Here is a 13,763-nt window from a genome sequence, read left to right on the forward strand (position 1 = left end):
CCCACCAACATGCTGATTTTCCATTCGTATTTTTCCGTAATAGTTCCTTTCAATACCATTCATAATCAAACCGCAACTTGTCGCTCGGTGGCAAACTGACCGAGTTATAATTCATGAAAGGTACCTCTACCTGCTACAGCACATGGTCGGCCCAAACCATAAACCGACCAAACGACCGACTTGGAGCACCCTGACCGGGTTGCTCCCATATAATGAAAGTTGCGTCTTCCAACGTCCAACATATAAATATTCTACGACAAGTCGCTATCTCTTATCGGTCAGCCGGTATTCACGACCCAAAGGTGAAAATGTATGGAGAGCGCTCACACAATTCCGGACGAATTTTGTAAACGTGTTTTTCCGTTTTCTCTCAATTGCGGGCGAACTAAGCGTCGGATCGAAAAAAACCCAAAAGTAAAATGTGTTTAAAAACCCGATTTCTACATTATTGCCGAAGACACCAAAGCGCTATCTCGAAATTTTAAAAATCGATCGAAAATGTATGGACGGCGTTCACAAAATTCGTCCGGAATTTTGTAAACGTGTTTTTCCGTTTTCTCTCAATTGCGGGCGAACTAAGCGTCGGATCGAAAAAAACCCAAAAGTAAAATGTGTTTAAAAACCCGATTTCTACATTATTGCCGAAGACACCAAAGCGCTATCTCGAAATTTTAAAAATCGATCGAAAATGTATGGATGGCGTTCACAAAATTCCGGACGAATTTTGTAAACGTGTTTTTTCGTTTTCTTTCAATTGCGGGCGAACTAAGCGTCGGATCGAAAAAAACCCAAAAGTAAAATGTGTTTAAAAACCCGATTTCTACATTATTGCCGAAGACACCAAAGCGCTATCTCGAAATTTTAAAAATCGATCGAAAATGTATGGACGGCGATCACAAAATTCCGGACGAATTTTGTAAACGTGTTTTTTCGTTTTCTCGCGATTGCGGGCGAACCAAGCGACGGATCGAAAAAAACCCAAAAGTAAAATGTGTTTAAAAACCCGATTTCTACATTATTGCCGAAGACACCAAAGCGCTATCTCGAAATTTTAAAAATCGATCGAAAATGTATGGACGGCGATCACAAAATTCGTCCGGAATTTTGTAAACGTGTTTTTCCGTTTTCTCTCGATTGCGCGCGAACTGTGCGTCGGATCGAAAAAAACCCAAAAGTAAAATGTGTTTAAAAACCCGATTTCTACATTATTGCCGAAGACACCAAAGCGCTATCTCGAAATTTTAAAAATCGATCGAAAATGTATGGACGGCGATCACAAAATTCGTCCGGAATTTTGTAAACGTGTTTTTCCGTTTTCTCTCAATTGCGGGCGAACTAAGCGTCGGATCGAAAAAAACGCAAAAGTAAAATGTGTTTAAAAACCCGATTTCTACATTATTGCCGAAGACACCAAAGCGCTATCTCGAAATTTTAGAAATCGATCGAAAATGTATGGACGGCGTTCACAAAATTCGTCCGGAATTTTGTAAACGTGTTTTTTCGTTTTCTCGCGATTGCGGGCGAACCAAGCGACGGATCGAAAAAAACCCAAAAGTAAAATGTGTTTAAAAACCCGATTTCTACATTATTGCCGAAGACTTCAAAGCGCTATCTCGAAATTTTTAAAATCGATTGAAATTGTATGGAGAAAGGATGGTTTTTTGAAGCCTGTCGAAAATATACTCACCGAGCCGTTTTTTGTATCGACCGACAAACAGGTTTGCCTAGCTAACTTTTTCTTCCGGATTGGCCGCGGACCTCACTTTTCAATATCTAGTGGTGCCATGGACCACCAAAAGAGGCTTTTTAACATTTTCAACAATTTCGACTTTTTCGGATTTTCAACGTAAGGGGACTCGGGGCGACTTTTTTCGAGTCTGTCTAAAATACACTTACCAGATTTTTCAAAGGTGCGGAACGTCATACATTTTTGCTTAGGTCAATTTTTTGTTCCAAATCGATCGCGGGTTTCACTTTTCAATATTTAGGGCTCGAGTAAAGTACGAATATAGGGTTTTCTCATTTTTCGACATTTTCGACTTTTTTGGGATTTTTTCGGGTGTATCGAGCTTCGGCATAGCCATACCGTTTGTGTTTCTCAATTTTTTATTTGACTAGTCGTAAGTACTCGAGTAGATGAAACTTTTTGCCGAAGACACCATGCCTCGGAAACGACTCCTTCATGCTCAAAATTGGGGCCAAAGGTGATTTTTGTTACTTTTCCTTAGGGGGCCCAACACTTAGAAAATTTTCAAAATCGCGATTTTTCGATTGCGAGCTAGCGCTTTGCGGTCTTCGGCAATGTTTTAGATCTTGATGAGATAAGACTTTTTGGCTATGAGACATTTACCCCTCCGACCCCTCCTTCCCCCCGCAAATCGCCCATCAAAGTGCAATTTTTGCTTTTTCACCTCTTTGCACGCACTGTTCGGCCCAAATGGCCACTTTCTATGGGTCTGAGCGCTTTGCGGTCTTTGGCAAACTTATAGATCGTACCAATTCCTAATTATAATTATTCCCCACCACCTTCGTACCTCTTCATCCCTGGCCACTATTCGCGTACCAAGGTAATTTTTGTTCATTTTGTCAACATTTTTCATTTTTGACTGCTTATATCGGCCTTGCCATGAACCGATAGCGCTTCGCTGTGTTCTAACGTAAGTTAGTACTACTCTTTACCTTTCCAAATCATATCTTAGGTTGCCATTTGCTTGCGTACAGCCGGAGCTATGAGCGATACCGTAAAAAGTACCGAAACTTGGAAAAATCGTTTGATCGCCCATATCCCCCCTTTGGGGGCCAGATATCGAAAAAAGTTCTGATTCAAAAAGTTGCGCATCAACGTGTTCTAGTTATGTCTAGAACATTTCACTTCGCTAGCTGGCCTGCAACTTAGCCGTAATTGGGATTTTAGGGTGTTCTTGGAGGGCCCATTTCCTGCGACTTGGTATCTTTTGGGCCCTATGTTTCGCTAATATCTCCACGAGTTTTCCAGATAGCATTCTCATACTTTCAGGGTGTTTAGAGCACTTCAAGACCTTTCCAACGCTATGCCGTTTGCTTCGCTCGGACATCTACAGCCGAAGTTATTCGAGGTACTTGGTACCTTACCCTGTTTTCTCAGTACTTGGTCGAAAATTTCGATCAGCCATATGACCGACTTGGACAACCCTGGGCGGGTTGACCCCATATAACTAAACTTTTGTCTCGTAAAGGCAAACTTATAAATGTTCTACGTCAACTCGCTATCTCGTACCGCCTTGACGGTATACTTGGTTCAAGGGCCATTTCCAGCGTTTTGGTCGCAATTTCGCTCTAAGTTTCGCTAATACCTTCGTCCGTGGACATGGTTATTTTTTGTTCGTATTTTTCCTTGATAGTCCCACTCAGGACTATTCCATACCAGAGTCAAGCGTCCCGCTAAGTGCCATACAGCCTGAGTTATAATTCATGAAAGGTACCTCTACCAGTTTTTGCCATACTTGGGTGCAAGCCATGAATCACCCATATCTCCACTTTGGAGGCCAGCTACCGCCTGGGCCACATTTACTTTTTTGTTGGTCATACCATGCACAGTTTATAATTGTTCTACGCCAACTTGCTATCTCTTCTCCAACTTGCCGTTATTCTTGGTACAAGTCCCATTTCGTTCGTTTTTGGACCCATTTTGCTATATGATTCACTAATAGCTTCGGCCATGGACAAGCTGATTTTCTATTTTTATTTTTCCTTGATAGTTCCACTCAAGACCATTCCAAAACACCCCGCAACTCGTCGCTCGGTGGCAAACTGACCGAGTTATAATTCATGAAAGGTACCTCTACCTGGTACAGCACATGGTCGGCCCAAAACATAAACCGACCAAACGACCGACTTGCAGCACCCTGATCGGGTTGCTCCCATATAATGAAATTTGCGTCTATACCCACCCAACGTATGAATATTCTACGCCAAGTCGCTATCTCTTACCGGTCAGCCGGTATTCACCTTTCAAAGGTGATTTTGGTCAAGTGCCATTTCCTGCGACTTGGTCCCCGAATTGGACCATCATCACCTAATATCTCCGTGGTCTTTCAACTCAGCCTCATGAAACTTTCAGGGTAGATAGGTCTCCCCAAGACCTTTCCAACGGTATGTGATTTGCCTCGCTAGGCCATCCACAGCCGAAGTTATTCATGGTACTTGGTACCTTACCCTGTTTTCACCATACTTGTTCGTACTTGGGTGCAAAACATGAATCACCCATATCTCCACTTTGGGGGCCAGCTACCGCCTTGTCCCCATATACTTTTTTGTTGGTCATATTATGCACAGTTTATAAATATTCCACGTTAACTTGCTACCTCGTCTCCAACTTGCCGTTATTCTTGGTTCAAGTCCCATTTCATTCGTTTTTGGACCCTTGTTGCTCTATGTTTCACTAATAGCTTCGCCCACCAACATGCTGATTTTCTGTTCGTATTTTTCCCTAATAGTTCCACTCAGGACCATTCCAAAACACACCGCAACTTGTCGCTCGGTGGCAAACTGACCGAGTTATAATTCATGAAAGGTACCTCACCTTGGTACACCACGTGGTCGGCCCAAACCATAAACCGACCAAACGACCGACTTGGAGCACCCTGACCGGGTTGCTTCCATATAAGGAAAGTTGCGTATCGACCCGCCCAACGTATGAATATTCTACGCCAAGTCGCTATCTCTTACCGGTCAGCCGGTAATCACCTTTCAAGGGTGGTTTTGGTCAAGTGCCATTTCCTGCGACTTGGTCCCCGAATTGGACCATCATCACCTAATATCTCCGTGGTCTTTCAACTCAGCCTCATGAAACTTCCAGGGTAGATAGGTCTCCTCAAGACCTTTCCAACGATATGCGCTTTGCCTCGCTCGGCCATCGACAGCCGAAGTTATTCATGGTACTTGGTACCTTACCCTGTTTTCACCATACTTGTTCGTACTTGGGTGCAAAACATGAATCACCCATATCTCCACTTTGGGGGCCAGCTACCGCCTTGTCCCCATATACTTTTTTGTTGGTCACATTATGCACAGTTTATTAATATTCTACGCCAACTTGCTACCTCGTCTCCAACTTGCGGTTATTCTTGGTCCAAGTCTCATTTCATTCGTTTTTGGACCCTTGTTGCTCTATGTTTCACTAATAGCTTCGCCCACCAACATGCTGATTTTCTATTCGTATTTTTCCGTAATAGTTCCTTTCAATACCATTCCAAATCAAACCGCAACTTGTCGCTCGGTGGCAAACTGACCGAGTTATAATTCATGAAAGGTACCTCTACCTGCTACAGAACATGGTCGGCCCAAACCATAAACCGACCAAACGACCGACTTGGAGCACCCTGACCGGGTTGCTCCCATATAATGAAAGTTGCGTCTTCCAACGTCCAACATATAAATATTCTACGACAAGTCGCTATCTCTTATCGGTCAGCCGGTATTCACGACCCAAAGGTGAAAATGTATGGAGAGCGTTCACACAATTCCGGACGAATTTTGTAAACGTGTTTTTCCGTTTTCTCTCAATTGCGGGCGAACTAAGCGACGGATCGAAAAAAACCCAAAAGTAAAATGTGTTTAAAAACCCGATTTCTACATTATTGCCGAAGACACCAAAGCGCTATCTCGAAATTTTAAAAATCGATCGAAAATGTATGGACGGCGATCACAAAATTCGTCCGGAATTTTGTAAACGTGTTTTTCCGTTTTCTCTCGATTGCGCGCGAACTATGCGTCGGATCGAAAAAAACCCAAAAGTAAAATGTGTTTAAAAACCCGATTTCTACATTATTGCCGAAGACACCAAAGCGCTATCTCGAAATTTTAAAAATCGATCGAAAATGTATGGACGGCGATCACAAAATTCCGGACGAATTTTGTAAACGTGTTTTTTCGTTTTCTCTCAATTGCGGGCGAACTAAGCGTCGGATCGAAAAAAACCCAAAAGTAAAATGTGTTTAAAAACCCGATTTCTACATTATTGCCGAAGACACCAAAGCGCTATCTCGAAATTTTAAAAATCGATCGAAAATGTATGGACGGCGTTCACAAAATTCGTCCGGAATTTTGTAAACGTGTTTTTCCGTTTTCTCTCGATTGCGCGCGAACTATGCGTCGGATCGAAAAAAACCCAAAAGTAAAATGTGTTTAAAAACCCGATTTCTACATTATTGCCGAAGACACCAAAGCGCTATCTCGAAATTTTAAAAATCGATCGAAAATGTATGGACGGCGATCACAAAATTCGTCCGGAATTTTGTAAACGTGTTTTTTCGTTTTCTTGCGATTGCGGGCGAACCAAGCAACGGATCGAAAAAAACCCAAAAGTAAAATGTGTTTAAAAACCCGATTTCTACATTATTGCCGAAGACACCAAAGCGCTATCTCGAAATTTTAAAAATCGATCGAAAATGTATGGACGGCGTTCACAAAATTCGTCCGGAATTTTGTAAACGTGTTTTTTCGTTTTCTCGCGATTGCGGGCGAACCAAGCGACGGATCGAAAAAAACCCAAAAGTAAAATGTGTTTAAAAACCCGATTTCTACATTATTGCCGAAGACACCAAAGCGCTATCTCGAAATTTTAAAAATCGATCGAAAATGTATGGACGGCGTTCACAAAATTCGTCCGGAATTTTGTAAACGTGTTTTTTCGTTTTCTCGCGATTGCGCGCGAACTATGCGTCGGATCGAAAAAAACCCAAAAGTAAAATGTGTTTAAAAACCCGATTTCTACATTATTGCCGAAGACACCAAAGCGCTATCTCGAAATTTTAAAAATCGATCGAAAATGTATGGACGGCGATCACAAAATTCGTCCGGAATTTTGTAAACGTGTTTTTTCGTTTTCTCGCGATTGCGGGCGAACCAAGCGACGGATCGAAAAAAACCCAAAAGTAAAATGTGTTTAAAAACCCGATTTCTACATTATTGCCGAAGACTTCAAAGCGCTATCTCGAAATTTTTAAAATCGATTGAAATTGTATGGAGAAAGGATTGTTTTTTGAAGCCTGTCGAAAATACACTCACCGAGCCGTTTTTTGTATCGACCGACAAACAAGTTTGCCTAGCTAACTTTTTCTTCCGGATTGGCCGCGGACCTCACTTTTCAATATCTAGTGGTGCCATGGACCACCAAAAGAGGCTTTTTAACATTTTCAACAATTTCGACTTTTTCGGATTTTTAATGTAAGGGGACTCGGGGCGACTTTTTCCGAGTCTGTCTAAAATACACTTACCAGATTTTTCAAAGGTGCGGACCGTCATACAACTTTGCGTAGGTCAATTTTTTGTTCCAAATCGATCGCGGGTTTCACTTTTCAATATTTAGGGCTCGAGTAGAGTACGAATATAGGGTTTTCTCATTTTTCGACATTTTCGACTTTTTTGGGATTTTTTCGGGTGTATCGAGCTTCGGCATAGCCATACCGTTTGTGTTTCTCAATTTTTTATTTGACTAGTCGTAAGTACTCGAGTAGATGAAACTTTTTGCCGAAGACACCATGCCTCGGAAACGACTCCTTCATGCTCAAAATTGGGGCCAAAGGTGATTTTTGTTACTTTTCCTTAGGGGGCCCAACACTTAGAAAATTTTCAAAATCTCGATTTTTCGATTGCGAGCTAGCGCTTTGCGGTCTTCGGCAATGTTTTAGATCTTGATGAGATAAGACTTTTTGGCCATGAGACATTTACCCCTCCGACCCCTCCTTCCCCCCGCAAATCGCCCCCCAAAGTGCAATTTTTGCTTTTTCACCTCTTTGCACGCACTGTTCGGCCCAAATGGCCACTTTCTATGGGTCTGAGCGCTTTGCGGTCTTCGGCAAACTTTTAGAGCGTACCAAGTCCTAATTATATTTATTCCACACCACCTTCGTACCTCTTCATCCCTGGACGCTATTCGCGTACCAAGGTAATTTTTGTTCATTTTGTCAACATTTTTCATTTTTGACTGCTTATATCGGCCTTGCCATGAACCGATAGCGCTTCGCTGTGTTCTAACGTAAGTTAGTACTACTCTTTACCTTTCCAAATCATATCTTAGGTTGCCATTTGCTTGCGTACAGCCGGAGCTATGAGCGATACCGTAAAAAGTACCGAAACTTGGAAAAATCGTTTGATCGCCCATATCCCCCCTTTGGGGGCCAGATATCGAAAAAAGTTCTGATTCAAAAAGTTGCGCATCAACGTGTTCTAGTTATGCATAGAACACTTCACTTCGCTAGCTGGCCTGCAACTTAGCCGTAATTGGGATTTTAGGGTGTTCTTGGAGGGCCCATTTCCTGCGACTTGGTATCTTTTGGGCCCTATGTTTCGCTAATATCTCCACGAGTTTTTAAGATAGCGTTCTCATACTTTCAGGGTGTTTAGAGCATTCCAAGACCTTTCCAACGCTATGCCGTTTGCTTCGCTCGGACATCTACAGCCGAAGTTATTTGAGGTACTTGGTACCTTACCCTGTTTTCTCAGTACTTGGTCGAAAATTTCGATCAGCCATATGACCGACTTGGACAACCCTGGGCGGGTTGGCCCCATATAACTAAACTTTTGTCTCTTGTAGGCAAACTTATAAATGTTCTACGTCCACTCGCTATCTCGTACCGCCTTGACGGTATACTTGGTTCAAGGGCCATTTCCAGCGACTTGGTCGCAATTTCGCTCTAAGTTTCGCTAATACCTTCGTCCGTGGACATGGTTATTTTTTGTTCGTATTTTTCCTTGATAGTCCCACTCAAGACTATTCCATACCAGAGTCAAGCGTCTCGCTAAGTGCCATACAGCCTGAGTTATAATTCATGACAGGTACCTCTACCAGTTTTTGCCATACTTGGGTGCAAACCATGAATCACCCATATCTCCACTTTGGAGGCCAGCTACCGCCTGGGCCACATATACTTTTTTGTTGGTCATACCATGCACAGTTTATAATTGTTCTACGCCAACTTGCTATCTCTTCTCCAACTTGCCGTTATTCTTGGTCCAAGTCCCATTTCGTTCGTTTTTGGACCCATTTTGCTATATGATTCACTAATAGCTTCGGCCATGGACAAGCTGATTTTCTATTTTTATTTTTCCTTGATAGTTCCACTCAAAACCATTCCAGAACACCCCGCAACTCGTCGCTCGGTGGCAAACTGACCGAGTTATAATTCATGAAAGGTACCTCAACCTGGTACAGCACATGGTCGGCCCAAAACATAAACCGACCAAACGACCGACTTGGAGCACCCTTACCGGGTTGCTCCCATATAATGAAAGTTGCGTCTTTACCTGCCAAACGTATGAATATTCTACGCCAAGTCGCTATCTCTTACCGTTCAGCCGGTATTCACCTTTCAAAGGTGATTTTGGTCAAGTGCCATTTCCTGCGACTTGGTCCCCGAATTGGACCATCATCACCTAATATCTCCGTGGTCTTTCAACTCAGCCTCATGAAACTTCCAGGGTAGATAGGTCTCCCCAAGACCTTTCCAACGATATGCCAATTGTCTCGCTAGGCCATCTACAGCCGAAGTAATTCATGGTACTTGGTACCTTACCCTGTTTTCACCATACTTGTTCGTACTTGGGTGCAAAACATGAATCACCCATATCTCCACTTTGGGGGCCAGCTACCGCCTTGTCCCCATATACTTTTTTGTTGGTCATATTATGCACAGTTTATAAATATTCTACGTAAACTTGCTACCTCGTCTCCAACTTGCCGTTATTCTTGGTCCAATTCCCATTTCATTCGTTTTTGGACCCTTGTTGCTCTATGTTTCACTAATAGCTTCGCCCACCAACATGCTGATTTTCTATTCGTATTTTTCCGTAATAGTTCCACTCAGGACAATTCCAAATCACACCGTGACTTGTCGGTCGGTGGCAAACTGACCGAGTTATAATTCATGAAAGGTACCTCTACCTGCTACAGCACATGGTCGGCCCAAACCATAAACCGACCAAACGACCGACTTGGAGCACCCTGACCGGGTTGCTCCCATATAATGAAAGTTGCGTCTTCCAACGTCCAACATATAAATATTCTACGCCAACTCGCTATCTCTTACCGGTCAGCCGGTAATCACCTTTCAAGGGTGGTTTTGGTCAAGTGCCATTTCCTGCGACTTGGTCCCCGAATTGAACCATCATCACCTAATATCTCCGTAGTCTTTCAACTCAGCCTCATGAAACTTCCAGGGTAGATAGGTCTCCCCAAGACCTTTCCAACGGTATGCCGTTTGTCTTGCTCGGCCATCTACAGCCGATGTTATTAATGGTACTTGGTACCTTACCCTGTTTTTTCCATACTTGTTCGTACTTGGGTACAAACTTTGGATCGCCCATATCTCCACTTTGGAGGCCAGCCAGCACCTTGGCCTCATATACTTTTTTGTTGGTCATACCATGCACCAAATATAATTGTTCTACGCCAACTTGCTAACTCGTCTCCAACTTGCCGTTATTCTTGGTCCAAGTCCCATTTCATTCGTTTTTGGACCCTTGTTGCTCCATGTTTCGCTAATAGCTTCGCCCACCAACATGCTGAATTTCTTTGCGTATTTTTCCTTGATAGTCCCACTCAGGACCATTCCAAATCACACCGTAGATTGTCGCTCGGAGGCAAACTGACCGAGTTATAATTCATGAAAAGTACCTCAACCTGGTACAGCACATGGTCGGCCCAAACCATAAACCGACCAAACGACCGACTTGGAGCACCCTGACCGGGTTGCTCCCATATAATGAAAGTTGCGTCTTCCAACGTCCAACATATAAATATTCTACGACAAGTCGCTATCTCTTACCGGTCAGCCGGTATTCATCTTTCAAGGGTGATTTTGGTCAAGTGCCATTTCCTGCGACTTGGTCCCCGAATTGGACCATCATCACCTAAAATCTCCGTGGTCTTTCCACTCAGCCTCATGAAACTTTCAGGGTAGATAGGTCTCCCCAAGACCTTTCCAACGATATGCCAATTGTCTCGCTAGGCCATCGACAGCCGAAGTTATTCATGGTACTTGGTACCTTACCCTGTTTTCACCATACTTGTTCGTACTTGGGTGCAAAACATGAATCACCCATATCTCCACTTTGGAGGCCAGCTACCGCCTTGTCCTCATATACTTTTTTGTTGGTCATATCATGCACAGTTTATAAATATTCTACGCCAACTTGCTATCTCGTCTACAACTTGCGGTTATTCTTGGTCCAAGTCTCATTTCATTCGTTTTTGGACCCTTGTTGCTCTATGTTTCACTAATAGCTTCGCCCACCAACATGCTGATTTTCTATTCGTATTTTTCCGTAATAGTTCCAATCAAGACCATTCTAAATCACACCGTGACTTGTCGGTCGGAGGCAAACTGACCGAGTTATAATTCATGAAAGGTACCTCTACCTGGTACAGCACATGGTCGGCCCAAATCATAAACCGACCAAACGACCGACTTGGAGCACCCTGACCGGGTTGCTCCCATATAATGAAAGTTGCGTCTTCCAACGTCCAACATATAAATATTCTACGACAAGTCGCTATCTCTTACCGGTCAGCCGGTATTCATCTTTCAAGGGTGATTTTGGTCAAGTGCCATTTCCTGCGACTTGGTCCCCGAATTGGACCATCATCACCTAATATCTCCGTGGTCTTTCATCTCAGCCCCATGAAACTTTCAGGGTAGATAGGTCTCCCCAAGACCTTTCCAACGGTATGCCGTTTGTCTTGCTCGGCCATCTACAGCCGAAGTTATTAATGGTACTTGGTACCTTACCCTGTTTTTTCCATACTTGTTCGTACTTGGGTACAAACTTTCGATCGCCCATATCTCCACTTTGGAGGCCAGCCAGCACCTTTGCCTCATATACTTTTTTGTTGGTCATACCATGCACCAAATATAATTTTTCTACGCCAACTTGCTATCTCTTCTCCAACTTGCAGTTATTCTTGGTCCAAGTCCCATTTCATTCGTTTTCGGACCCATTTTGCTATATGTTTCACTAATAGCTTCGGCCATTGACAAGCTGATTTTTTATTTGTATTTTTCCTTGATAGTCCCACTTAAGATCATTCCAAAACACATCGCAACTTGTCGCTCGGTGGCAAACTGACTGAGTTATAATTCATGAAAGGTACCTCTACCTGGTACAGCACATGGTCGGCCCAAATCATAAACCGACCAAACGACCGACTTGGAGCACCCTGACCGGGTTGCTCCCATATAATGAAAGTTGCGTCTTCCAACGTCCAACATATAAATATTCTACGACAAGTCGCTATCTCTTACCGGTCAGCCGGTATTCATCTTTCAAGGGTGGTTTTGGTCAAGTGCCATTTCCTGCGACTTGGTCCCCGAATTGGACCATCATCCCCTAATATCTCCGTGGTCTTTCAACTCAGCCTCATGAAACTTTCAGGGTAGATAGGTCTCCCCAAGACCTTTCCAACGGTATGCCGTTTGTCTTGCTCGGCCATCTACAGCCGAAGTTATTAATGGTACTTGGTACCTTACCCTGTTTTTTCCATACTTGTTCGTACTTGGGTACAAACTTTGGATCGCCCATATCTCCACTTTGGAGGCCAGCCAGCACCTTGGCCTCATATACTTTTTGGTTGGTCATACCATGCACCAAATATAATTGTTCTACGCCAACTTGCTAACTCGTCTCCAACTTGCCGTTATTTTTGGTCCAAGTCCCATTTCATTCGTTTTTGGACCCTTGTTGCTCTATGTTTCACTAATAGCTTCGCCCACCAACATGCTGATTTTCTGTTCGTATTTTTCCTTAACAGTTCCACTCAGGACCATTCCAAATCATACCGTAACTTGTCGCTCGGTGGCAAACTGACCGAGTTATAATTCATGAAAGGTACCTCAATTTGGTACACCACGTGGTCGGCCCAAAACATAAACCGACCAAACGACCGACTTGGAGCACCCTGATCGGGTTGCTCCCATATAATGAAATTTGCGTCTATACCCGCCCAACGTATGAATATTCCACGCCAAGTCGCTATCTCTTACCGGTCAGCCGGTAATCACCTTTCAAGGGTGATTTTGGTCAAGTGCCATTTCCTGCGACTTGGTCCCCGAATTGGACCATCATCACCTAATATCTCCGTGGTCTTTCAACTCAGCCTCATGAAACTTTCAGGGTAAATAGGTCTCCCCAAGACCTTTCCAACGGTATGCCGTTTGTCTCGCTAGGCCATCTACAGCCGAAGTTATTAAAGGTACTTGGTACCTTACCCTGTTTTTTTCCATACTTGTTCGTACTTGGGTACAAACTTTGGATCGCCCATATCTCCACTTTGGAGGCCAGCCAGCACCTTGGCCTCATATACTTTTTTGTTGGTCATACCATGCACCAAATATAATTGTTCTACGCCAACTTGCTATCTCTTCTCCAACTTGCAGTTATTCTTGGTCCAAGTCCCATTTCATTCGATTTCGGACCCATTTTGCTATATGTTTCACTAATAGCTTCGGCCATTGACAAGCTGATTTTTAATTTGTATTTTTCCTTGATAGTTCCATTCAAAACCATTCCAAAACACTCCGCAACTTGTCGCTCGGTGGCAAACTGACCGAGTTATAATTCATGAAAAGTACCTCTACCTGCTACAGCACATGGTCGGCCCAAACCATAAACCGACCAAACGACCGACTTGGAGCACCCTGACCGGGTTGCTCCCATATAATGAAAGTTGCGTCCTTACCTGTCAAACGTATGAATATTCTACGCCAAGTCGCTATCTCTTACCGGTA

The sequence above is a fragment of the Anopheles coustani genome (genome assembly GCF_943734705.1).
Source record: "Anopheles coustani chromosome X unlocalized genomic scaffold, idAnoCousDA_361_x.2 X_unloc_2, whole genome shotgun sequence".
Lineage (NCBI taxonomy): Eukaryota > Metazoa > Arthropoda > Insecta > Diptera > Culicidae > Anopheles > Anopheles coustani.